We start from the raw sequence: 27,500 nt of genomic DNA, 5'->3' as shown, positions 1-27,500 counted from the left end.
GGAATGAGTCCTATTCTCTATTGGAATGAGTCCTATTTTTTGATCTATTGGAATGAGTCCTATTCTCTGTTCTATTGGATTGAGTCCTATTCTTTGTTCTATTGGAATGAGGACTCATTCCAACAGAATGAGTCCTATTCTCTGTTGGAATGAGTCCTATTCTCTGTTGGATTGAGTCCTATTCTCTATTGGAATGAGTCCTATTCTCTGTTCTATTGGAATGAGTCATATTCTCTGTTGGAATGAGTCCTATTCTCTGTTTTATTGGAATGAGTCCTATTCTCTATTGGAATGAGTCCTATTCTCTGTTCTGTTGGAATGAGTCCTATTCTCTGTTGGAATGAGTCCTATTCTCTGTTGGAATGAGTCCTATTCTCTGTTCTATTGGAATGAGTCCTATTCTCTATTGGAATGAGTCCTATTCTCTGTTGGAATGAGTCCTATTCTCTGTTCTATTGGAATGAGTCATATTCTCTGTTGGAATGAGTCCTATTCTCTGTTTTATTGGAATGAGTCCTATTCTCTGTTGGAATGAGTCCTATTCTCTGTTGGAATGAGTCCTATTCTCTGTTGGAATGAGTCCTATTCTCTGTTGGAATGAGTCCTATTCTCTGTTCTATTGGAATGAGTCCTATTCTCTGTTGGAATGAGTCATATTCTCTATTGGAATGAGTCCTATTCTCTGTTCTATTGGAATGAGTCCTATTCTCTGTTGGAATGAATCCTATTCTCTTTTGGAATGAGTCCTATTCTCTGTTGGAATGAATCCTATTCTCTTTTGGAATGAGTCCTATTCTCTATTCTGTTGGAATGAGTCCTATTCTCTGTTGGAATGAGTCCTATTCTCTTTTGGAATGAGTCCTATTCTTTGTTCTATTAGAATGAGTCCTATTCTCTGTTGGAATGAGTCCTATTCTCTGTTGGAATGAGTCCTATTCTCTGTTGGAATGAGTCCTATTCTCTGTTCTATTGGAATGAGTCCTATTCTCTATTGGAATGAGTCCTATTCTCTTTTGGAATGAGTCCTATTCTCTGTTGGAATGAGTCCTATTCTCTTTTGGAATGAGTCCTATTCTTTGTTCTATTAGAATGAGTCCTATTCTCTGTTGGAATGAGTCCTATTCTCTGTTGGAATGAGTCCTATTCTCTGTTGGAATGAGTCTTATTCTCTGTTCTATTGGAATGAGTCCTATTCTCTGTTCTATTGGAATGAGTCCTATTCTCTGTTGGAATGAGTCCTATTCTCTATTCTATTGGAATGAGTCCTATTCTCTATTGGAATGAGTCCTATTCTCTGTTGGAATGAGTCCTATTCTCTGTTGGAATGAGTCCTATTCTCTGTTCTATTGGAATGAGTCCTATTCTCTATTGGAATGAGTCCTATTCTCTGTTGGAATGAGTCCTATTCTCTGTTGGAATGAGTCCTATTCTCTGTTCTATTGGAATGAGTCCTATTCTCTGTTCTATTGGAATGAGTCCTATTCTCTGTTCTATTGGATTGAGTCCTTTTCTCTGTTCTATTGGAATGAGTCCTATTCTCTGTTGGAATGAGTCCTATTCTCTGTTCTATTGGAATGAGTCATATTCTCTGTTGGAATGAGTCCTATTCTCTGTTTTATTGGAATGAGTCCTATTCTCTGTTGGAATGAGTCCTATTCTCTGTTGGAATGAGTCATATTCTCTATTGGAATGAGTCCTATTCTCTGTTGGAATGAGTCCTATTCTCTATTGGAATGAGTCATATTCTCTGTTGGAATGAGTCCTATTCTCTGTTGGAATGAGTCCTATTCTCTGTTGGAATGAGTCATATTCTCTGTTGGAATGAGTCCTATTCTCTGTTCTATTGGAATGAGTCCTATTCTCTGTTGGAATGAGTCCTATTCTCTGTTGGAATGAGTCCTATTCTCTGTTCTATTGGAATGAGTCCTATTCTCTGTTCTATTGGAATGAGTCCTATTCTCTGTTGGAATGAGTCCTATTCTCTGTTGGATGGGAATGAGTCCTATTCTCTATTGGAATGAGTCCTATTCTCTGTTGGAATGAGTCCTATTCTCTGTTGGAATGAGTCCTATTCTCTATTGGAATGAGTCCTATTCTCTGTTGGAATGAGTCCTATTCTCTGTTGGAATGAGTCCTATTCTCTGTTGGAATGAGTCCTATTCTCTGTTGGAATGAGTCCTATTCTCTGTTGGAATGAGTCCTATTCTCTGTTGGAATGAGTCCTATTCTCTGTTCTATTGGAATGAGTCCTATTCTCTGTTGGAATGAGTCCTATTCTCTGTTCTATTGGAATGAGTCCTATTCTCTGTTTTATTGGAATGAGTCCTATTCTCTGTTGGAATGAGTCCTATTCTCTGTTGGAATGAGTCATATTCTCTATTGGAATGAGTCCTATTCTCTGTTGGAATGAGTCCTATTCTCTGTTCTATTGGAATGAGTCCTATTCTCTATTGGAATGAGTCCTATTCTCTGTTGGAATGAGTCCTATTCTCTGTTGGAATGAGTCCTATTCTCTGTTCTATTGGAATGAGTCCTATTCTCTGTTCTATTGGAATGAGTCCTATTCTCTGTTCTATTGGATTGAGTCCTTTTCTCTGTTCTATTGGAATGAGTCCTATTCTCTGTTGGAATGAGTCCTATTCTCTGTTCTATTGGAATGAGTCATATTCTCTGTTGGAATGAGTCCTATTCTCTGTTTTATTGGAATGAGTCCTATTCTCTGTTGGAATGAGTCCTATTCTCTGTTGGAATGAGTCATATTCTCTATTGGAATGAGTCCTATTCTCTGTTGGAATGAGTCCTATTCTCTATTGGAATGAGTCATATTCTCTGTTGGAATGAGTCCTATTCTCTGTTGGAATGAGTCCTATTCTCTGTTGGAATGAGTCATATTCTCTGTTGGAATGAGTCCTATTCTCTGTTCTATTGGAATGAGTCCTATTCTCTGTTGGAATGAGTCCTATTCTCTGTTGGAATGAGTCCTATTCTCTGTTCTATTGGAATGAGTCCTATTCTCTGTTCTATTGGAATGAGTCCTATTCTCTGTTGGAATGAGTCCTATTCTCTGTTGGATGGGAATGAGTCCTATTCTCTATTGGAATGAGTCCTATTCTCTGTTGGAATGAGTCCTATTCTCTGTTGGAATGAGTCCTATTCTCTATTGGAATGAGTCCTATTCTCTGTTGGAATGAGTCCTATTCTCTGTTGGAATGAGTCCTATTCTCTGTTGGAATGAGTCCTATTCTCTGTTGGAATGAGTCCTATTCTCTGTTGGAATGAGTCCTATTCTCTGTTGGAATGAGTCCTATTCTCTGTTCTATTGGAATGAGTCCTATTCTCTGTTGGAATGAGTCCTATTCTCTGTTCTATTGGAATGAGTCCTATTCTCTGTTGGAATGAGTCCTATTCTCTGTTCTATTGGAATGAGTCCTATTCTCTGTTCTATTGGAATGAGTCCTATTCTCTGTTCTATTGGAATGAGTCCTATTCTCTGTTCTATTGGAATGAGTCCTGTTCTCTGTTGGAATGAGTCCTATTCTCTGTTTTATTGGAATGAGTCCTATTCTCTGTTGGAATGAGTCCTATTCTCTGTTCTGTTGGAATGAGTCCTATTCTCTGTTGGAATGAGTCCTATTCTCTATTGGAATGAGTCCTATTCTCTGTTGGAATGAGTCCTATTCTCTGTTCTATTGGAATGAGTCATATTCTCTGTTGGAATGAGTCCTATTCTCTGTTTTATTGGAATGAGTCCTATTCTCTGTTGGAATGAGTCCTATTCTCTGTTGGAATGAGTCCTATTCTCTGTTGGAATGAGTCATATTCTCTATTGGAATGAGTCCTATTCTCTGTTCTATTGGAATGAGTCCTATTCTCTGTTGGAATGAATCCTATTCTCTTTTGGAATGAGTCCTATTCTCTGTTGGAATGAATCCTATTCTCTTTTGGAATGAGTCCTATTCTCTATTCTGTTGGAATGAGTCCTATTCTCTGTTGGAATGAGTCCTATTCTCTTTTGGAATGAGTCCTATTCTTTGTTCTATTAGAATGAGTCCTATTCTCTGTTGGAATGAGTCCTATTCTCTGTTGGAATGAGTCCTATTCTCTGTTGGAATGAGTCTTATTCTCTGTTCTATTGGAATGAGTCCTATTCTCTGTTCTATTGGAATGAGTCCTATTCTCTGTTGGAATGAGTCCTATTCTCTATTCTATTGGAATGCGTCCTATTCTCTATTGGAATGAGTCCTATTCTCTGTTGGAATGAGTCCTATTCTCTGTTGGAATGAGTCCTATTCTCTGTTCTATTGGAATGAGTCCTATTCTCTATTGGAATGAGTCCTATTCTCTGTTGGAATGAGTCCTATTCTCTGTTGGAATGAGTCCTATTCTCTGTTCTATTGGAATGAGTCCTATTCTCTGTTCTATTGGAATGAGTCCTATTCTCTGTTCTATTGGATTGAGTCCTTTTCTCTGTTCTATTGGAATGAGTCCTATTCTCTGTTGGAATGAGTCCTATTCTCTGTTCTATTGGAATGAGTCATATTCTCTGTTGGAATGAGTCCTATTCTCTGTTTTATTGGAATGAGTCCTATTCTCTGTTGGAATGAGTCCTATTCTCTGTTGGAATGAGTCATATTCTCTATTGGAATGAGTCCTATTCTCTGTTGGAATGAGTCCTATTCTCTATTGGAATGAGTCATATTCTCTGTTGGAATGAGTCCTATTCTCTGTTGGAATGAGTCCTATTCTCTGTTGGAATGAGTCATATTCTCTGTTGGAATGAGTCCTATTCTCTGTTCTATTGGAATGAGTCCTATTCTCTGTTGGAATGAGTCCTATTCTCTGTTGGAATGAGTCCTATTCTCTGTTCTATTGGAATGAGTCCTATTCTCTGTTCTATTGGAATGAGTCCTATTCTCTGTTGGAATGAGTCCTATTCTCTGTTGGATGGGAATGAGTCCTATTCTCTATTGGAATGAGTCCTATTCTCTGTTGGAATGAGTCCTATTCTCTGTTGGAATGAGTCCTATTCTCTATTGGAATGAGTCCTATTCTCTGTTGGAATGAGTCCTATTCTCTGTTGGAATGAGTCCTATTCTCTGTTGGAATGAGTCCTATTCTCTGTTGGAATGAGTCCTATTCTCTGTTGGAATGAGTCCTATTCTCTGTTGGAATGAGTCCTATTCTCTGTTCTATTGGAATGAGTCCTATTCTCTGTTGGAATGAGTCCTATTCTCTGTTCTATTGGAATGAGTCCTATTCTCTGTTGGAATGAGTCCTATTCTCTGTTCTATTGGAATGAGTCCTATTCTCTGTTCTATTGGAATGAGTCCTATTCTCTGTTCTATTGGAATGAGTCCTATTCTCTGTTCTATTGGAATGAGTCCTGTTCTCTGTTGGAATGAGTCCTATTCTCTGTTTTATTGGAATGAGTCCTATTCTCTGTTGGAATGAGTCCTATTCTCTGTTCTGTTGGAATGAGTCCTATTCTCTGTTGGAATGAGTCCTATTCTCTATTGGAATGAGTCCTATTCTCTGTTGGAATGAGTCCTATTCTCTGTTCTATTGGAATGAGTCATATTCTCTGTTGGAATGAGTCCTATTCTCTGTTTTATTGGAATGAGTCCTATTCTCTGTTGGAATGAGTCCTATTCTCTGTTGGAATGAGTCCTATTCTCTGTTGGAATGAGTCATATTCTCTATTGGAATGAGTCCTATTCTCTGTTCTATTGGAATGAGTCCTATTCTCTGTTGGAATGAATCCTATTCTCTTTTGGAATGAGTCCTATTCTCTGTTGGAATGAATCCTATTCTCTTTTGGAATGAGTCCTATTCTCTATTGGAATGAGTCCTATTCTCTGTTGGAATGAGTCCTATTCTCTGTTGGAATGAGTCCTATTCTCTGTTCTATTGGAATGAGTCCTATTCTCTGTTCTATTGGAATGAGTCCTATTCTCTGTTCTATTGGATTGAGTCCTTTTCTCTGTTCTATTGGAATGAGTCCTATTCTCTGTTGGAATGAGTCCTATTCTCTGTTCTATTGGAATGAGTCATATTCTCTGTTGGAATGAGTCCTATTCTCTGTTTTATTGGAATGAGTCCTATTCTCTGTTGGAATGAGTCCTATTCTCTGTTGGAATGAGTCATATTCTCTATTGGAATGAGTCCTATTCTCTGTTGGAATGAGTCCTATTCTCTATTGGAATGAGTCATATTCTCTGTTGGAATGAGTCCTATTCTCTGTTGGAATGAGTCCTATTCTCTGTTGGAATGAGTCATATTCTCTGTTGGAATGAGTCCTATTCTCTGTTCTATTGGAATGAGTCCTATTCTCTGTTGGAATGAGTCCTATTCTCTGTTGGAATGAGTCCTATTCTCTGTTCTATTGGAATGAGTCCTATTCTCTGTTCTATTGGAATGAGTCCTATTCTCTGTTGGAATGAGTCCTATTCTCTGTTGGATGGGAATGAGTCCTATTCTCTATTGGAATGAGTCCTATTCTCTGTTGGAATGAGTCCTATTCTCTGTTGGAATGAGTCCTATTCTCTATTGGAATGAGTCCTATTCTCTGTTGGAATGAGTCCTATTCTCTGTTGGAATGAGTCCTATTCTCTGTTGGAATGAGTCCTATTCTCTGTTGGAATGAGTCCTATTCTCTGTTGGAATGAGTCCTATTCTCTGTTGGAATGAGTCCTATTCTCTGTTCTATTGGAATGAGTCCTATTCTCTGTTGGAATGAGTCCTATTCTCTGTTGGAATGAGTCCTATTCTCTGTTCTATTGGAATGAGTCCTATTCTCTGTTCTATTGGAATGAGTCCTATTCTCTGTTCTATTGGATTGAGTCCTTTTCTCTGTTCTATTGGAATGAGTCCTATTCTCTGTTGGAATGAGTCCTATTCTCTGTTCTATTGGAATGAGTCATATTCTCTGTTGGAATGAGTCCTATTCTCTGTTTTATTGGAATGAGTCCTATTCTCTGTTGGAATGAGTCCTATTCTCTGTTGGAATGAGTCATATTCTCTATTGGAATGAGTCCTATTCTCTGTTGGAATGAGTCCTATTCTCTATTGGAATGAGTCATATTCTCTGTTGGAATGAGTCCTATTCTCTGTTGGAATGAGTCCTATTCTCTGTTGGAATGAGTCATATTCTCTGTTGGAATGAGTCCTATTCTCTGTTCTATTGGAATGAGTCCTATTCTCTGTTGGAATGAGTCCTATTCTCTGTTGGAATGAGTCCTATTCTCTGTTCTATTGGAATGAGTCCTATTCTCTGTTCTATTGGAATGAGTCCTATTCTCTGTTGGAATGAGTCCTATTCTCTGTTGGATGGGAATGAGTCCTATTCTCTATTGGAATGAGTCCTATTCTCTGTTGGAATGAGTCCTATTCTCTGTTGGAATGAGTCCTATTCTCTATTGGAATGAGTCCTATTCTCTGTTGGAATGAGTCCTATTCTCTGTTGGAATGAGTCCTATTCTCTGTTGGAATGAGTCCTATTCTCTGTTGGAATGAGTCCTATTCTCTGTTGGAATGAGTCCTATTCTCTGTTGGAATGAGTCCTATTCTCTGTTCTATTGGAATGAGTCCTATTCTCTGTTGGAATGAGTCCTATTCTCTGTTCTATTGGAATGAGTCCTATTCTCTGTTGGAATGAGTCCTATTCTCTGTTCTATTGGAATGAGTCCTATTCTCTGTTCTATTGGAATGAGTCCTATTCTCTGTTCTATTGGAATGAGTCCTATTCTCTGTTCTATTGGAATGAGTCCTGTTCTCTGTTGGAATGAGTCCTATTCTCTGTTTTATTGGAATGAGTCCTATTCTCTGTTGGAATGAGTCCTATTCTCTGTTCTGTTGGAATGAGTCCTATTCTCTGTTGGAATGAGTCCTATTCTCTATTGGAATGAGTCCTATTCTCTGTTGGAATGAGTCCTATTCTCTGTTCTATTGGAATGAGTCATATTCTCTGTTGGAATGAGTCCTATTCTCTGTTTTATTGGAATGAGTCCTATTCTCTGTTGGAATGAGTCCTATTCTCTGTTGGAATGAGTCCTATTCTCTGTTGGAATGAGTCATATTCTCTATTGGAATGAGTCCTATTCTCTGTTCTATTGGAATGAGTCCTATTCTCTGTTGGAATGAATCCTATTCTCTTTTGGAATGAGTCCTATTCTCTGTTGGAATGAATCCTATTCTCTTTTGGAATGAGTCCTATTCTCTATTCTGTTGGAATGAGTCCTATTCTCTGTTGGAATGAGTCCTATTCTCTTTTGGAATGAGTCCTATTCTTTGTTCTATTAGAATGAGTCCTATTCTCTGTTGGAATGAGTCCTATTCTCTGTTCTATTGGAATGAATCCTATTCTCTGTTGGAATGAGTCCTATTCTCTTTTGGAATGAGTCCTATTCTTTGTTCTATTAGAATGAGTCCTATTCTCTGTTGGAATGAGTCCTATTCTCTGTTCTATTGGAATGAGTCCTATTCTCTATTGGAATGAGTCATATTCTCTGTTGGAATGAGTCCTATTCTCTGTTGGAATGAGTCCTATTCTCTGTTGGAATGAGTCCTATTCTCTGTTGGAATGAGTCCTATTCTCTGTTGGAATGAGTCCTATTCTCTGTTCTATTGGAATGAGTCCTATTCTCTGTTGGAATGAGTCCTATTCTCTGTTCTATTGGAATGAGTCCTATTCTCTGTTGGAATGAGTCCTATTCTCTGTTCTATTGGAATGAGTCCTATTCTCTGTTCTATTGGAATGAGTCCTATTCTCTGTTCTATTGGAATGAGTCCTATTCTCTGTTCTATTGGAATGAGTCCTGTTCTCTGTTGGAATGAGTCCTATTCTCTGTTTTATTGGAATGAGTCCTATTCTCTGTTGGAATGAGTCCTATTCTCTGTTCTGTTGGAATGAGTCCTATTCTCTGTTGGAATGAGTCCTATTCTCTATTGGAATGAGTCCTATTCTCTGTTGGAATGAGTCCTATTCTCTGTTCTATTGGAATGAGTCATATTCTCTGTTGGAATGAGTCCTATTCTCTGTTTTATTGGAATGAGTCCTATTCTCTGTTGGAATGAGTCCTATTCTCTGTTGGAATGAGTCCTATTCTCTGTTGGAATGAGTCATATTCTCTATTGGAATGAGTCCTATTCTCTGTTCTATTGGAATGAGTCCTATTCTCTGTTGGAATGAATCCTATTCTCTTTTGGAATGAGTCCTATTCTCTGTTGGAATGAATCCTATTCTCTTTTGGAATGAGTCCTATTCTCTATTCTGTTGGAATGAGTCCTATTCTCTGTTGGAATGAGTCCTATTCTCTTTTGGAATGAGTCCTATTCTTTGTTCTATTAGAATGAGTCCTATTCTCTGTTGGAATGAGTCCTATTCTCTGTTCTATTGGAATGAATCCTATTCTCTGTTGGAATGAGTCCTATTCTCTTTTGGAATGAGTCCTATTCTTTGTTCTATTAGAATGAGTCCTATTCTCTGTTGGAATGAGTCCTATTCTCTGTTCTATTGGAATGAGTCCTATTCTCTATTGGAATGAGTCATATTCTCTGTTGGAATGAGTCCTATTCTCTGTTCTATTGGAATGAGTCATATTCTCTGTTGGAATGAGTCCTATTCTCTGTTGGAATGAGTCCTATTCTCTGTTCTATTGGAATGAGTCCTATTCTCTGTTGGAATGAGTCCTATTCTCTGTTGGAATGAGTCCTATTCTCTGTTGGAATGAGTCCTATTCTCTGTTGGAATGAGTCCTATTCTCTGTTGGAATGAGTCCTATTCTCTGTTCTATTGGAATGAGTCCTATTCTCTGTTGGATTGAGTCCTATTCTCTGTTCTATTGGAATGAGTCCTATTCTCTGTTGGAATGAGTCCTATTCTCTGTTCTATTGGAATGAGTCCTATTCTCTGTTGGATTGAGTCCTATTCTCTGTTGGATTGGAATGAGTCCTATTCTCTATTGGAATGAGTCCTATTCTCTGTTCTATTGGAATGAGTCCTATTCTCTATTGGAATGAGTCATATTCTCTGTTGGAATGAGTCCTATTCTCTGTTCTATTGGAATGAGTCATATTCTCTGTTGGAATGAGTCCTATTCTCTGTTGGAATGAGTCCTATTCTCTGTTCTATTGGAATGAGTCCTATTCTCTGTTGGAATGAGTCCTATTCTCTGTTGGAATGAGTCCTATTCTCTGTTCTATTGGAATGAGTCCTATTCTCTGTTGGATTGGAATGAGTCCTATTCTCTATTGGAATGAGTCCTATTCTCTATTCTGTTGGAATGAGTCCTATTCTCTGTTCTATTGGATTGAGTCCTATTCTCTGTTCTATTGGAATGAGTCCTATTCTCTATTGGAATGAGTCCTATTCTTTGTTCTATTGGAATGAGTCCTATTCTTTGTTCTATTGGAATGAGTCCTATTCTCTATTCTGTTGGAATGAGTCCTATTCTCTGTTCTATTGGAATGAGTCCTATTCTCTGTTGGAATGAGTCCTATTCTCTGTTGGATTGGAATGAGTCCTATTCTCTATTGGAATGAGTCCTATTCTCTATTCTGTTGGAATGAGTCCTATTCTCTGTTCTATTGGATTGAGTCCTATTCTCTGTTCTATTGGAATGAGTCCTATTCTCTATTGGAATGAGTCCTATTCTTTGTTTTATTGGAATGAGTCCTATTCTCTGTTGGAATGAGTCCTATTCTCTATTGGAATGAGTCCTATTCTCTGTTGGAATGAGTCCTATTCTCTGTTGGAATGAGTCCTATTCTCTGTTGGATTGAGTCCTATTCTCTGTTCTATTGGAATGAGTCATATTCTCTATTGGAATGAGTCCTATTCTTTGTTCTATTGGAATGAGTCCTATTCTCTGTTCTATTGGAATGAGTCCTATTCTCTGTTCTATTGGAATGAGTCCTATTCTCTGTTGGAATGAGTCCTATTCTCTGTTGGAATGAGTCCTATTCTCTATTGGAATGAGTCCTATTCTCTGTTGGATTGGAATGAGTCCTATTCTCTGTTCTATTGGAATGAGTCCTATTCTCTGTTGGAATGAGTCCTATTCTCTGTTGGAATGAGTCCTATTCTCTGTTGGAATGAGTCCTATTCTCTGTTGGAATGAGTCCTATTCTCTGTTGGAATGAGTCCTATTCTCTGTTGGAATGAGTCCTATTCTCTGTTGGAATTAGTCCTATTCTTTGTTCTATTGGAATGAGTCCTATTCTCTGTTGGAATGAGTCCTATTCTCTGTTGGAATGAGTCCTATTCTCTGTTGGAATGAGTCCTATTCTTTGTTCTATTGGAATGAGTCCTATTCTCTGTTCTATTGGAATGAGTCCTATTCTCTGTTCTATTGGAATGAGTCCTATTCTCTGTTGGAATGAGTCCTATTCTCTGTTTCAATGAGTCCTATTCTCTGTTGGAATGAGTCCTATTCTCTGTTCTATTGGAATGAGTCCTATTCTCTGTTGGATTGGAATGAGTCCTATTCTCTTTTGGAATGAGTCCTATTCTTTGTTCTATTAGAATGAGTCCTATTCTCTGTTCTATTGGAATGAGTCCTATTCTCTGTTCTATTGGAATGAGTCCTATTCTCTGTTCTATTGGAATTAGTCCTATTCTCTGTTGGAATGTGTCCTATTCTCTATTGGAATCAGTCCTATTCTCTGTTCTATTGGAATGAGTCTTATTCTCTGTTGAAATGAGTCCTATTCTCTTTTGGAATGAATCCTATTCTCTGTTGGAATGAGTCCTATTCTCTGTTGGAACGAGTCCTATTCTCTGTTCTATTAGAATGAGTCCTATTCTCTGTTCTATTGGAATGAGTCCTATTCTCTGTTCTATTGGAATGAGTCCTATTCTCTGTTGGAATGAGTCCTATTCTCTATTGGAATCAGTCCTATTCTCTGTTCTATTGGAATGAGTCTTATTCTCTGTTGAAATGAGTCCTATTCTCTTTTGGAATGAGTCCTATTCTCTGTTGGAATGAGTCCTATTCTCTGTTGGAATGAGTCCTATTCTCTGTTGGAATGAGTCCTATTCTCTGTTCTATTGGAATGAGTCCTATTCTCTGTTCTATTGGAATGAGTCCTATTCTCTATTGGAATGAGTCCTATTCTCTGTTCTATTGGGATGAGTCCTATTCTCTGTTGGAATGAGTCCTATTCTCTGTTGGAATGAGTCCTATTCTCTGTTCTATTGGAATGAGTCCTATTCTCTGTTCTATTGGAATGAGTCCTGTTCTCTGTTGGAATGAGTCCTATTCTCTGTTGGAATGAGTCCTATTCTCTGTTGGAATGAGTCCTATTCTCTGTTGGAATGAGTCCTATTCTCTGTTCTATTGGAATGAGTCCTATTCTCTGTTCTATTGGAATGAGTCCTATTCTCTGTTGGAATGAGTTCTATTCTCTATTGGAATGAGTCCTATTCTCTGTTCTATTGGAATGAGTCCTATTCTCTATTGGAACGAGTCCTATTCTCTGTTTTATTGGAATGAGTCCTATTCTCTGTTGGAATGAGTCCTATTCTCTGTTCTATTGGAATGAGTCCTATTCTCTGTTGGAATGAGTCCTATTCTCTGTTGGAATGAGTCCTATTCTCTATTGGGATGAGTCCTATTCTCTGTTGGAATGAGTCCTATTCTCTGTTGGAATGAGTCCTATTCTCTGTTCTATTGGAATGAGTCCTATTCTCTATTGGAATGAGTCCTATTCTCTGTTCTATTGGGCTGAGTCCTATTCTCTGTTGGAATGAGTCCTATTCTCTGTTCTATTGGAATGAGTCCTATTCTCTATTGGAATGAGTCCTTTTCTCTGTTCTATTGGGATGAGTCCTATTCTCTGTTGGAATGAGTCCTATTCTCTGTTCTATTGGAATGAGTCCTATTCTCTATTGGAATGAGTCCTATTCTCTGTTCTATTGGAATGAGTCCTATTCTCTGTTGGAATGAGTCCTATTCTCTGTTCTATTGGAATGAGTCATATTCTCTGTTGGAATGAGTCCTATTCTCTGTTCTATTGGGATGAGTCCTATTCTCTGTTGGAATGAGTCCTTTTCTCTGTTGGAATGAGTCCTATTCTTTGTTCTATTGGAATGAGTCCTATTCTCTGTTCTATTGGAATGAGTCCTATTCTCTGTTGAAATGAGTCCTATTCTCTTTTGGAATGAGTCTTATTCTCTGTTGAAATGAGTCCTATTCTCTTTTGGAAAGAGTCCTATTCTCTGTTGGAATGAGTCCTATTCTCTATTGGAAATAGTCCTATTCTCTGTTCTATTGGAATGAGTCATATTCTCTATTGGAATGAGTCCTATTCTCTGTTGGAATGAGTCCTATTCTCTGTTGGAATGAGTCCTATTCTCTGTTCTATTGGAATGAGTCATATTCTCTATTGGAATGAGTCCTATTCTCTGTTCTATTGGGATGAGTCCTATTCTCTGTTGGAATGAGTCCTATTCTCTGTTGGAATGAGTCCTATTCTCTGTTGGAATGAGTCCTATTCTTTGTTGGAATGAGTCCTATTCTCTGTTCTATTGGAATGAGTCCTATTCTCTGTTGGAATGAGTCCTTTTCTCTGTTGGAATGAGTCCTATTCTTTGTTGGAATGAGTCCTATTCTTTGTTCTATTGGAATGAGTCCTATTCTCTGTTTTATTGGAATGAGTCCTATTCTCTGTTCTATTGGAATGAGTCCTATTCTCTGTTCTATTGGAATGAGTCCTATTCTCTGTTCTATTGGAATGAGTCCTATTCTCTGTTGGAATGAGTCCTATTCTCTGTTCTGTTGGAATGAGTCCTATTCTCTGTTGGAATGAGTCCTATTCTCTGTTCTATTGGAATGAGTCCTATTCTCTGTTGGAATGAGTCCTATTCTCTGTTGGAATGAGTCCTATTCTCTATTGGGATGAGTCCTATTCTCTGTTGGAATGAGTCCTATTCTCTGTTGGAATGAGTCCTATTCTCTGTTCTATTGGAATGAGTCCTATTCTCTATTGGAATGAGTCCTATTCTCTGTTCTATTGGGATGAGTCCTATTCTCTGTTGGAATGAGTCCTATTCTCTGTTCTATTGGAATGAGTCCTATTCTCTATTGGAATGAGTCCTTTTCTCTGTTCTATTGGGATGAGTCCTATTCTCTGTTGGAATGAGTCCTATTCTCTGTTCTATTGGAATGAGTCCTATTCTCTATTGGAATGAGTCCTATTCTCTGTTCTATTGGAATGAGTCCTATTCTCTGTTGGAATGAGTCCTATTCTCTGTTCTATTGGAATGAGTCATATTCTCTGTTGGAATGAGTCCTATTCTCTGTTCTATTGGGATGAGTCCTATTCTCTGTTGGAATGAGTCCTATTCTCTGTTGGAATGAGTCCTATTCTTTGTTCTATTGGAATGAGTCCTATTCTCTGTTCTATTGGAATGAGTCCTATTCTCTGTTGAAATGAGTCCTATTCTCTTTTGGAATGAGTCTTATTCTCTGTTGAAATGAGTCCTATTCTCTTTTGGAAAGAGTCCTATTCTCTGTTGGAATGAGTCCTATTCTCTATTGGAAATAGTCCTATTCTCTGTTCTATTGGAATGAGTCATATTCTCTATTGGAATGAGTCCTATTCTCTGTTGGAATGAGTCCTATTCTCTGTTGGAATGAGTCCTATTCTCTGTTCTATTGGAATGAGTCATATTCTCTATTGGAATGAGTCCTATTCTCTGTTCTATTGGGATGAGTCCTATTCTCTGTTGGAATGAGTCCTATTCTCTGTTGGAATGAGTCCTATTCTCTGTTGGAATGAGTCCTATTCTTTGTTGGAATGAGTCCTATTCTCTGTTCTATTGGAATGAGTCCTATTCTCTGTTGGAATGAGTCCTTTTCTCTGTTGGAATGAGTCCTATTCTCTGTTCTATTGGAATGAGTCATATTCTCTGTTGGAATGAGTCCTATTCTCTGTTGGAATGAGTCCTATTCTCTGTTCTATTGGAATGAGTCCTATTCTCTGTTGGAATGAGTCCTATTCTCTGTTGGAATGAGTCCTATTCTCTGTTCTATTGGAATGAGTCCTATTCTCTGTTGGATTGGAATGAGTCCTATTCTCTATTGGAATGAGTCCTATTCTCTATTCTGTTGGAATGAGTCCTATTCTCTGTTCTATTGGATTGAGTCCTATTCTCTGTTCTATTGGAATGAGTCCTATTCTCTATTGGAATGAGTCCTATTCTTTGTTCTATTGGAATGAGTCCTATTCTTTGTTCTATTGGAATGAGTCCTATTCTCTATTCTGTTGGAATGAGTCCTATTCTCTGTTCTATTGGAATGAGTCCTATTCTCTGTTGGAATGAGTCCTATTCTCTGTTGGATTGGAATGAGTCCTATTCTCTATTGGAATGAGTCCTATTCTCTATTCTGTTGGAATGAGTCCTATTCTCTGTTCTATTGGATTGAGTCCTATTCTCTGTTCTATTGGAATGAGTCCTATTCTCTATTGGAATGAGTCCTATTCTTTGTTTTATTGGAATGAGTCCTATTCTCTGTTGGAATGAGTCCTATTCTCTATTGGAATGAGTCCTATTCTCTGTTGGAATGAGTCCTATTCTCTGTTGGAATGAGTCCTATTCTCTGTTGGATTGAGTCCTATTCTCTGTTCTATTGGAATGAGTCATATTCTCTATTGGAATGAGTCCTATTCTTTGTTCTATTGGAATGAGTCCTATTCTCTGTTCTATTGGAATGAGTCCTATTCTCTGTTCTATTGGAATGAGTCCTATTCTCTGTTGGAATGAGTCCTATTCTCTGTTGGAATGAGTCCTATTCTCTATTGGAATGAGTCCTATTCTCTGTTGGATTGGAATGAGTCCTATTCTCTGTTCTATTGGAATGAGTCCTATTCTCTGTTGGAATGAGTCCTATTCTCTGTTGGAATGAGTCCTATTCTCTGTTGGAATGAGTCCTATTCTCTGTTGGAATGAGTCCTATTCTCTGTTGGAATGAGTCCTATTCTCTGTTGGAATGAGTCCTATTCTCTGTTGGAATTAGTCCTATTCTTTGTTCTATTGGAATGAGTCCTATTCTCTGTTGGAATGAGTCCTATTCTCTGTTGGAATGAGTCCTATTCTCTGTTGGAATGAGTCCTATTCTTTGTTCTATTGGAATGAGTCCTATTCTCTGTTCTATTGGAATGAGTCCTATTCTCTGTTCTATTGGAATGAGTCCTATTCTCTGTTGGAATGAGTCCTATTCTCTGTTTCAATGAGTCCTATTCTCTGTTGGAATGAGTCCTATTCTCTGTTCTATTGGAATGAGTCCTATTCTCTGTTGGATTGGAATGAGTCCTATTCTCTTTTGGAATGAGTCCTATTCTTTGTTCTATTAGAATGAGTCCTATTCTCTGTTCTATTGGAATGAGTCCTATTCTCTGTTCTATTGGAATGAGTCCTATTCTCTGTTCTATTGGAATTAGTCCTATTCTCTGTTGGAATGTGTCCTATTCTCTATTGGAATCAGTCCTATTCTCTGTTCTATTGGAATGAGTCTTATTCTCTGTTGAAATGAGTCCTATTCTCTTTTGGAATGAATCCTATTCTCTGTTGGAATGAGTCCTATTCTCTGTTGGAACGAGTCCTATTCTCTGTTCTATTAGAATGAGTCCTATTCTCTGTTCTATTGGAATGAGTCCTATTCTCTGTTCTATTGGAATGAGTCCTATTCTCTGTTGGAATGAGTCCTATTCTCTATTGGAATCAGTCCTATTCTCTGTTCTATTGGAATGAGTCTTATTCTCTGTTGAAATGAGTCCTATTCTCTTTTGGAATGAGTCCTATTCTCTGTTGGAATGAGTCCTATTCTCTGTTGGAATGAGTCCTATTCTCTGTTGGAATGAGTCCTATTCTCTGTTCTATTGGAATGAGTCCTATTCTCTGTTCTATTGGAATGAGTCCTATTCTCTATTGGAATGAGTCCTATTCTCTGTTCTATTGGGATGAGTCCTATTCTCTGTTGGAATGAGTCCTATTCTCTGTTGGAATGAGTCCTATTCTCTGTTCTATTGGAATGAGTCCTATTCTCTGTTCTATTGGAATGAGTCCTGTTCTCTGTTGGAATGAGTCCTATTCTCTGTTGGAATGAGTCCTATTCTCTGTTGGAATGAGTCCTATTCTCTGTTGGAATGAGTCCTATTCTCTGTTCTATTGGAATGAGTCCTATTCTCTGTTCTATTGGAATGAGTCCTATTCTCTGTTGGAATGAGTTCTATTCTCTATTGGAATGAGTCCTATTCTCTGTTCTATTGGAATGAGTCCTATTCTCTATTGGAACGAGTCCTATTCTCTGTTTTATTGGAATGAGTCCTATTCTCTGTTGGAATGAGTCCTATTCTCTGTTCTATTGGAATGAGTCCTATTCTCTGTTGGAATGAGTCCTATTCTCTGTTGGAATGAGTCCTATTCTCTATTGGGATGAGTCCTATTCTCTGTTGGAATGAGTCCTATTCTCTGTTGGAATGAGTCCTATTCTCTGTTCTATTGGAATGAGTCCTATTCTCTATTGGAATGAGTCCTATTCTCTGTTCTATTGGGCTGAGTCCTATTCTCTGTTGGAATGAGTCCTATTCTCTGTTCTATTGGAATGAGTCCTATTCTCTATTGGAATGAGTCCTTTTCTCTGTTCTATTGGGATGAGTCCTATTCTCTGTTGGAATGAGTCCTATTCTCTGTTCTATTGGAATGAGTCCTATTCTCTATTGGAATGAGTCCTATTCTCTGTTCTATTGGAATGAGTCCTATTCTCTGTTGGAATGAGTCCTATTCTCTGTTCTATTGGAATGAGTCATATTCTCTGTTGGAATGAGTCCTATTCTCTGTTCTATTGGGATGAGTCCTATTCTCTGTTGGAATGAGTCCTTTTCTCTGTTGGAATGAGTCCTATTCTTTGTTCTATTGGAATGAGTCCTATTCTCTGTTCTATTGGAATGAGTCCTATTCTCTGTTGAAATGAGTCCTATTCTCTTTTGGAATGAGTCTTATTCTCTGTTGAAATGAGTCCTATTCTCTTTTGGAAAGAGTCCTATTCTCTGTTGGAATGAGTCCTATTCTCTATTGGAAATAGTCCTATTCTCTGTTCTATTGGAATGAGTCATATTCTCTATTGGAATGAGTCCTATTCTCTGTTGGAATGAGTCCTATTCTCTGTTGGAATGAGTCCTATTCTCTGTTCTATTGGAATGAGTCATATTCTCTATTGGAATGAGTCCTATTCTCTGTTCTATTGGGATGAGTCCTATTCTCTGTTGGAATGAGTCCTATTCTCTGTTGGAATGAGTCCTATTCTCTGTTGGAATGAGTCCTATTCTTTGTTGGAATGAGTCCTATTCTCTGTTCTATTGGAATGAGTCCTATTCTCTGTTGGAATGAGTCCTTTTCTCTGTTGGAATGAGTCCTATTCTTTGTTGGAATGAGTCCTATTCTTTGTTCTATTGGAATGAGTCCTATTCTCTGTTTTATTGGAATGAGTCCTATTCTCTGTTCTATTGGAATGAGTCCTATTCTCTGTTCTATTGGAATGAGTCCTATTCTCTGTTCTATTGGAATGAGTCCTATTCTCTGTTGGAATGAGTCCTATTCTCTGTTCTGTTGGAATGAGTCCTATTCTCTGTTGGAATGAGTCCTATTCTCTGTTCTATTGGAATGAGTCCTATTCTCTGTTGGAATGAGTCCTATTCTCTGTTGGAATGAGTCCTATTCTCTATTGGGATGAGTCCTATTCTCTGTTGGAATGAGTCCTATTCTCTGTTGGAATGAGTCCTATTCTCTGTTCTATTGGAATGAGTCCTATTCTCTATTGGAATGAGTCCTATTCTCTGTTCTATTGGGATGAGTCCTATTCTCTGTTGGAATGAGTCCTATTCTCTGTTCTATTGGAATGAGTCCTATTCTCTATTGGAATGAGTCCTTTTCTCTGTTCTATTGGGATGAGTCCTATTCTCTGTTGGAATGAGTCCTATTCTCTGTTCTATTGGAATGAGTCCTATTCTCTATTGGAATGAGTCCTATTCTCTGTTCTATTGGAATGAGTCCTATTCTCTGTTGGAATGAGTCCTATTCTCTGTTCTATTGGAATGAGTCATATTCTCTGTTGGAATGAGTCCTATTCTCTGTTCTATTGGGATGAGTCCTATTCTCTGTTGGAATGAGTCCTATTCTCTGTTGGAATGAGTCCTATTCTTTGTTCTATTGGAATGAGTCCTATTCTCTGTTCTATTGGAATGAGTCCTATTCTCTGTTGAAATGAGTCCTATTCTCTTTTGGAATGAGTCTTATTCTCTGTTGAAATGAGTCCTATTCTCTTTTGGAAAGAGTCCTATTCTCTGTTGGAATGAGTCCTATTCTCTATTGGAAATAGTCCTATTCTCTGTTCTATTGGAATGAGTCATATTCTCTATTGGAATGAGTCCTATTCTCTGTTGGAATGAGTCCTATTCTCTGTTGGAATGAGTCCTATTCTCTGTTCTATTGGAATGAGTCATATTCTCTATTGGAATGAGTCCTATTCTCTGTTCTATTGGGATGAGTCCTATTCTCTGTTGGAATGAGTCCTATTCTCTGTTGGAATGAGTCCTATTCTCTGTTGGAATGAGTCCTATTCTTTGTTGGAATGAGTCCTATTCTCTGTTCTATTGGAATGAGTCCTATTCTCTGTTGGAATGAGTCCTTTTCTCTGTTGGAATGAGTCCTATTCTTTGTTGGAATGAGTCCTATTCTTTGTTCTATTGGAATGAGTCCTATTCTCTGTTTTATTGGAATGAGTCCTATTCTCTGTTCTATTGGAATGAGTCCTATTCTCTGTTCTATTGGAATGAGTCCTATTCTCTGTTCTATTGGAATGAGTCCTATTCTCTGTTGGAATGAGTCCTATTCTCTGTTCTGTTGGAATGAGTCCTATTCTCTGTTGGAATGAGTCCTATTCTCTGTTGGAATGAGTCCTATTCTCTGTTCTATTGGAATGAGTCCTATTCTCTGTTGAAATGAGTCCTATTCTCTTTTGGAATGAGTCTTATTCTCTGTTGAAATGAGTCCTATTCTCTGTTGGAATGAGTCCTATTCTCTGTTCTGTTGGAATGAGTCCTATTCTCTTTTTGAAAGAGTCCTATTCTCTGTTCTATTGGGATGAGTCCTATTCTCTGTTGAAATGAGTCCTATTCTCTTTTGGAATGAGTCTTATTCTCTGTTGAAATGAGTCCTATTCTCTGTTGGAATGAGTCCTATTCTCTGTTCTATTGGAATGAGTCCTATTCTCTGTTGAAATGAGTCCTATTCTCTTTTGGAATGAGTCTTATTCTCTGTTGAAATGAGTCCTATTCTCTGTTGGAATGAGTCATATTCTCTATTGGAATGAGTCCTATTCTCTGTTCTGTTGGAATGAGTCCTATTCTCTGTTGGAATGAGTCATATTCTCTGTTGGAATGAGTCCTATTCTCTGTTCTGTTGGAATGAGTCCTATTCTCTTTTGGAAAGAGTCCTATTCTCTGTTCTGTTGGAATGAGTCCTATTCTCTGTTGGAATGAGTCATATTCTCTGTTGGAATGAGTCCTATTCTCTATTGGAATGAGTCCTATTCTCTATTGGAATGAGTCCTATTCTCTGTTGGAATGAGTCATATTCTCTGTTGGAATGAGTCCTATTCTCTGTTGGAATGAGTCCTATTCTCTGTTGGAATGAGTCCTATTCTCTGTTTTATTGGAATGAGTCCTATTCTCTGTTCTATTGGAATGAGTCCTATTCTCTGTTCTGTTGGAATGAGTCCTATTCTCTGTTCTGTTGGAATGAGTCCTATTCGCTGTTCTGTTGGAATGAGTCCTATTCTCTGTTCTGTTGGAATGAGTCCTATTCTCTGTTGGAATGAGTCCTATTCTCTGTTGGAATGAGTCCTATTCTCTGTTGGAATGAGTCCTATTCTCTATTGGAATGAGTCCTATTCTCTGTTCTATTGGAATGAGTCCTATTCTCTGTTGGAATGAGTCCTATTCTCTGTTCTATTGGAATGAGTCCTATTCTCTATTGGAATGAGTCCTATTCTCTGTTGGAATGAGTCCTATTCTTTGTTCTATTGGAATGAGTCCTATTCTCTGTTCTGTTGGAATGAGTCCTATTCTCTTTTGGAAAGAGTCCTATTCTCTGTTGGAATGAGTCCTATTCTCTGTTGGAATGAGTCCTATTCTCTGTTGGAATGAGTCCTATTCTTTGTTCTATTGGAATGAGTCCTATTCTCTGTTGGAACGAGTCCTATTCTCTGTTGGAATGAGTCCTATTCTCTGTTCTGTTGGAATGAGCCCTATTCTCTGTTGGAATGAGTCCTATTCTCTGTTCTATTGGAATGAGTCCTATTCTCTGTTGGAATGAGTCCTATTCTCTATTGGATTGAGTCCTATTCTCTGTTGGAATGAGTCCTATTCTCTGTTGGAATGAGTCCTATTCTCTGTTGGAATGAGTCCTATTCTTTGTTGGAATGGAATGAGTCCTATTCTCTGTTGGAATGAGTCCTATTCTCTGTTGGAATGAGTCCTATTCTCTGTTTTATTGGAATGAGTCCTATTCTCTATTGGAATGAGTCCTATTCTCTGTTCTATTGGAATGAGTCCTATTCTCTGTTGGAATGAGTCCTATTCTCTGTTGGATTGGAATGAGTCCTATTCTCTGTTGGAATGAGTCCTATTCTCTGTTGGAATGAGTCCTATTCTCTGTTCTATTGGAATGAGTCCTATTCTCTGTTGGAATGAGTCCTATTCTCTATTGGAATGAGTCCTATTCTCTGTTCTATTAGAATGAGTCCTATTCTCTGTTGGAATGAGTCCTATTCTCTGTTGGAATGAGTCCTATTCTCTGTTCTATTGGGATGAGTCCTATTCTCTGTTGGAATGAGTCATATTCTCTGTTGGAATGAGTCCTATTCTCTGTTATATTGGAATGAGTCCTATTCTCTGTTCTGTTGGAATGAGTCCTATTCTCTGTTGGAATGAATCCTATTCTCTGTTCTATTGGAATGAGTCCTATTCTCTATTGGAATGAGTCCTATTCTCTATTGGAATGAGTCCTATTCTCTGTTGGAATGAGTCATATTCTCTGTTGGAATGAGTCCTATTCTCTGTTGGAATGAGTCCTATTCTCTGTTGGAATGAGTCCTATTCTCTGTTTTATTGGAATGAGTCCTATTCTCTGTTCTATTGGAATGAGTCCTATTCTCTGTTCTGTTGGAATGAGTCCTATTCTCTGTTCTGTTGGAATGAGTCCTATTCTCTGTTCTGTTGGAATGAGTCCTATTCTCTGTTCTGTTGGAATGAGTCCTATTCTCTGTTGGAATGAGTCCTATTCTCTGTTGGAATGAGTCCTATTCTCTGTTGGAATGAGTCCTATTCTCTATTGGAATGAGTCCTATTCTCTGTTCTATTGGAATGAGTCCTATTCTCTGTTGGAATGAGTCCTATTCTCTGTTCTATTGGAATGAGTCCTATTCTCTATTGGAATGAGTCCTATTCTCTGTTGGAATGAGTCCTATTCTTTGTTCTATTGGAATGAGTCCTATTCTCTGTTCTGTTGGAATGAGTCCTATTCTCTTTTGGAAAGAGTCCTATTCTCTGTTGGAATGAGTCCTATTCTCTGTTGGAATGAGTCCTATTCTCTGTTGGAATGAGTCCTATTCTTTGTTCTATTGGAATGAGTCCTATTCTCTGTTGGAACGAGTCCTATTCTCTGTTGGAATGAGTCCTATTCTCTGTTCTGTTGGAATGAGCCCTATTCTCTGTTGGAATGAGTCCTATTCTCTGTTCTATTGGAATGAGTCCTATTCTCTGTTGGAATGAGTCCTATTCTCTATTGGATTGAGTCCTATTCTCTGTTGGAATGAGTCCTATTCTCTGTTGGAATGAGTCCTATTCTCTGTTGGAATGAGTCCTATTCTTTGTTGGAATGGAATGAGTCCTATTCTCTGTTGGAATGAGTCCTATTCTCTGTTGGAATGAGTCCTATTCTCTGTTTTATTGGAATGAGTCCTATTCTCTATTGGAATGAGTCCTATTCTCTGTTCTATTGGAATGAGTCCTATTCTCTGTTGGAATGAGTCCTATTCTCTGTTGGATTGGAATGAGTCCTATTCTCTGTTGGAATGAGTCCTATTCTCTGTTGGAATGAGTCCTATTCTCTGTTCTATTGGAATGAGTCCTATTCTCTGTTGGAATGAGTCCTATTCTCTATTGGAATGAGTCCTATTCTCTGTTCTATTAGAATGAGTCCTATTCTCTGTTGGAATGAGTCCTATTCTCTGTTGGAATGAGTCCTATTCTCTGTTCTATTGGGATGAGTCCTATTCTCTGTTGAAATGAGTCCTATTCTCTTTTGGAATGAGTCTTATTCTCTGTTGAAATGAGTCCTATTCTCTGTTGGAATGAGTCCTATTCTCTGTTCTATTGGAATGAGTCCTATTCTCTGTTGAAATGAGTCCTATTCTCTTTTGGAATGAGTCTTATTCTCTGTTGAAATGAGTCCTATTCTCTGTTGGAATGAGTCATATTCTCTATTGGAATGAGTCCTATTCTCTGTTCTGTTGGAATGAGTCCTATTCTCTGTTGGAATGAGTCATATTCTCTGTTGGAATGAGTCCTATTCTCTGTTCTGTTGGAATGAGTCCTATTCTCTTTTGGAAAGAGTCCTATTCTCTGTTCTGTTGGAATGAGTCCTATTCTCTGTTGGAATGAGTCATATTCTCTGTTGGAATGAGTCCTATTCTCTGTTATATTGGAATGAGTCCTATTCTCTGTTCTGTTGGAATGAGTCCTATTCTCTGTTGGAATGAATCCTATTCTCTGTTCTATTGGAATGAGTCCTATTCTCTATTGGAATGAGTCCTATTCTCTATTGGAATGAGTCCTATTCTCTGTTGGAATGAGTCATATTCTCTGTTGGAATGAGTCCTATTCTCTGTTGGAATGAGTCCTATTCTCTGTTGGAATGAGTCCTATTCTCTGTTTTATTGGAATGAGTCCTATTCTCTGTTCTATTGGAATGAGTCCTATTCTCTGTTCTGTTGGAATGAGTCCTATTCTCTGTTCTGTTGGAATGAGTCCTATTCTCTGTTCTGTTGGAATGAGTCCTATTCTCTGTTCTGTTGGAATGAGTCCTATTCTCTGTTGGAATGAGTCCTATTCTCTGTTGGAATGAGTCCTATTCTCTGTTGGAATGAGTCCTATTCTCTATTGGAATGAGTCCTATTCTCTGTTCTATTGGAATGAGTCCTATTCTCTGTTGGAATGAGTCCTATTCTCTGTTCTATTGGAATGAGTCCTATTCTCTATTGGAATGAGTCCTATTCTCTGTTGGAATGAGTCCTATTCTTTGTTCTATTGGAATGAGTCCTATTCTCTGTTCTGTTGGAATGAGTCCTATTCTCTTTTGGAAAGAGTCCTATTCTCTGTTGGAATGAGTCCTATTCTCTGTTGGAATGAGTCCTATTCTCTGTTGGAATGAGTCCTATTCTTTGTTCTATTGGAATGAGTCCTATTCTCTGTTGGAACGAGTCCTATTCTCTGTTGGAATGAGTCCTATTCTCTGTTCTGTTGGAATGAGCCCTATTCTCTGTTGGAATGAGTCCTATTCTCTGTTCTATTGGAATGAGTCCTATTCTCTGTTGGAATGAGTCCTATTCTCTATTGGATTGAGTCCTATTCTCTGTTGGAATGAGTCCTATTCTCTGTTGGAATGAGTCCTATTCTCTGTTGGAATGAGTCCTATTCTTTGTTGGAATGGAATGAGTCCTATTCTCTGTTGGAATGAGTCCTATTCTCTGTTGGAATGAGTCCTATTCTCTGTTTTATTGGAATGAGTCCTATTCTCTATTGGAATGAGTCCTATTCTCTGTTCTATTGGAATGAGTCCTATTCTCTGTTGGAATGAGTCCTATTCTCTGTTGGATTGGAATGAGTCCTATTCTCTGTTGGAATGAGTCCTATTCTCTGTTGGAATGAGTCCTATTCTCTGTTCTATTGGAATGAGTCCTATTCTCTGTTGGAATGAGTCCTATTCTCTATTGGAATGAGTCCTATTCTCTGTTCTATTGGAATGAGTCCTATTCTCTGTTGGAATGAGTCCTATTCTCTGTTGGAATGAGTCCTATTCTCTGTTCTATTGGAATGAGTCCTATTCTCTGTTGGAATGAGTCCTATTCTCTATTGGAATGAGTCCTATTCTCTGTTGGAATGAGTCCTATTCTCTGTTGGAATGAGTCCTATTCTCTGTTTTATTGGAATGAGTCCTATTCTCTATTGGAATGAGTCCTATTCTCTGTTCTATTGGAATGAGTCCTATTCTCTGTTGGAATGAGTCCTATTCTCTGTTGGAATGAGTCCTATTCTCTGTTCTATTGGAATGAGTCCTATTCTCTATTGGAATGAGTCCTATTCTCTGTTCTATTGGAATGAGTCCTATTCTCTATTGGAATGAGTCCTATTCTCTATTCTATTGGAATGAGTCCTATTCTCTGTTGGAATGAGTCCTATTCTCTGTTCTATTGGAATGAGTCCTATTCTCTGTTGGAATGAGTCCTATTCTTTGTTGGAATGAGTCCTATTCTCTGTTCTATTGGAATGAGTCCTATTCTCTGTTCTATTGGAATGAGTCCTATTCTCTGTTGGATTGGAATGAGTCCTATTCTCTGTTGGAATGAGTCCTATTCTCTGTTCTATTGGAATGAGTCCTATTCTCTGTTCTATTGGAATGAGTCCTATTCTCTGTTGGAATGAGTCCTATTCTCTGTTCTGTTGGAATGAGTCCTATTCTCTGTTGGAATGAGTCCTATTCTCTGTTCTATTGGAATGAGTCATATTCTCTGTTGGAATGAGTCCTATTCTCTGTTGGAATGAGTCATATTCTCTGTTCTATTGGAATGAGTCCTATTCTCTGTTGAAATGAGTCCTATTCTCTTTTGGAATGAGTCTTATTCTCTGTTGAAATGAGTCCTATTCTCTGTTGGAATGAGTCCTATTCTCTGTTCTGTTGGAATGAGTCCTATTCTCTTTTTGAAAGAGTCCTATTCTCTGTTCTATTGGGATGAGTCCTATTCTCTGTTGAAATGAGTCCTATTCTCTTTTGGAATGAGTCTTATTCTCTGTTGAAATGAGTCCTATTCTCTGTTGGAATGAGTCCTATTCTCTGTTGGAATGAGTCCTATTCTCTGTTTTATTGGAATGAGTCCTATTCTCTATTGGAATGAGTCCTATTCTCTGTTCTATTGGAATGAGTCCTATTCTCTGTTGGAATGAGTCCTATTCTCTGTTGGATTGGAATGAGTCCTATTCTCTGTTGGAATGAGTCCTATTCTCTGTTGGAATGAGTCCTATTCTCTGTTCTATTGGAATGAGTCCTATTCTCTGTTGGAATGAGTCCTATTCTCTATTGGAATGAGTCCTATTCTCTGTTCTATTGGAATGAGTCCTATTCTCTGTTGGAATGAGTCCTATTCTCTGTTGGAATGAGTCCTATTCTCTGTTCTATTGGAATGAGTCCTATTCTCTGTTGGAATGAGTCCTATTCTCTATTGGAATGAGTCCTATTCTCTGTTGGAATGAGTCCTATTCTCTGTTGGAATGAGTCCTATTCTCTGTTTTATTGGAATGAGTCCTATTCTCTATTGGAATGAGTCCTATTCTCTGTTCTATTGGAATGAGTCCTATTCTCTGTTGGAATGAGTCCTATTCTCTGTTGGAATGAGTCCTATTCTCTGTTCTATTGGAATGAGTCCTATTCTCTATTGGAATGAGTCCTATTCTCTGTTCTATTGGAATGAGTCCTATTCTCTATTGGAATGAGTCCTATTCTCTATTCTATTGGAATGAGTCCTATTCTCTGTTGGAATGAGTCCTATTCTCTGTTCTATTGGAATGAGTCCTATTCTCTGTTGGAATGAGTCCTATTCTTTGTTGGAATGAGTCCTATTCTCTGTTCTATTGGAATGAGTCCTATTCTCTGTTCTATTGGAATGAGTCCTATTCTCTGTTGGATTGGAATGAGTCCTATTCTCTGTTGGAATGAGTCCTATTCTCTGTTCTATTGGAATGAGTCCTATTCTCTGTTCTATTGGAATGAGTCCTATTCTCTGTTGGAATGAGTCCTATTCTCTGTTCTGTTGGAATGAGTCCTATTCTCTGTTGGAATGAGTCCTATTCTCTGTTCTATTGGAATGAGTCATATTCTCTGTTGGAATGAGTCCTATTCTCTGTTGGAATGAGTCATATTCTCTGTTCTATTGGAATGAGTCCTATTCTCTGTTGAAATGAGTCCTATTCTCTTTTGGAATGAGTCTTATTCTCTGTTGAAATGAGTCCTATTCTCTGTTGGAATGAGTCCTATTCTCTGTTCTGTTGGAATGAGTCCTATTCTCTTTTTGAAAGAGTCCTATTCTCTGTTCTATTGGGATGAGTCCTATTCTCTGTTGAAATGAGTCCTATTCTCTTTTGGAATGAGTCTTATTCTCTGTTGAAAT

The 27,500-nt window shown here is 38.2% G+C and overlaps 1 protein-coding gene across 1 annotated transcript in view; it reads left to right on the top strand.

Moving 5' to 3' along the window:
- The window catches only part of LOC139412752 (ras GTPase-activating protein 3-like), a 141,318-nt gene that overhangs the window by 53,103 nt on the left and 60,715 nt on the right, over nucleotides 1-27,500 (top strand). The window lies entirely within an intron of this gene.

The sequence above is a fragment of the Oncorhynchus clarkii genome, chromosome 7 (assembly GCF_045791955.1).
Source record: "Oncorhynchus clarkii lewisi isolate Uvic-CL-2024 chromosome 7, UVic_Ocla_1.0, whole genome shotgun sequence".
Classification (NCBI taxonomy): domain Eukaryota; kingdom Metazoa; phylum Chordata; class Actinopteri; order Salmoniformes; family Salmonidae; genus Oncorhynchus; species Oncorhynchus clarkii.
The sequence above is the reverse complement of the archived record's forward strand: the minus strand, read 5'-3'. Positions and strand labels throughout refer to the sequence as shown.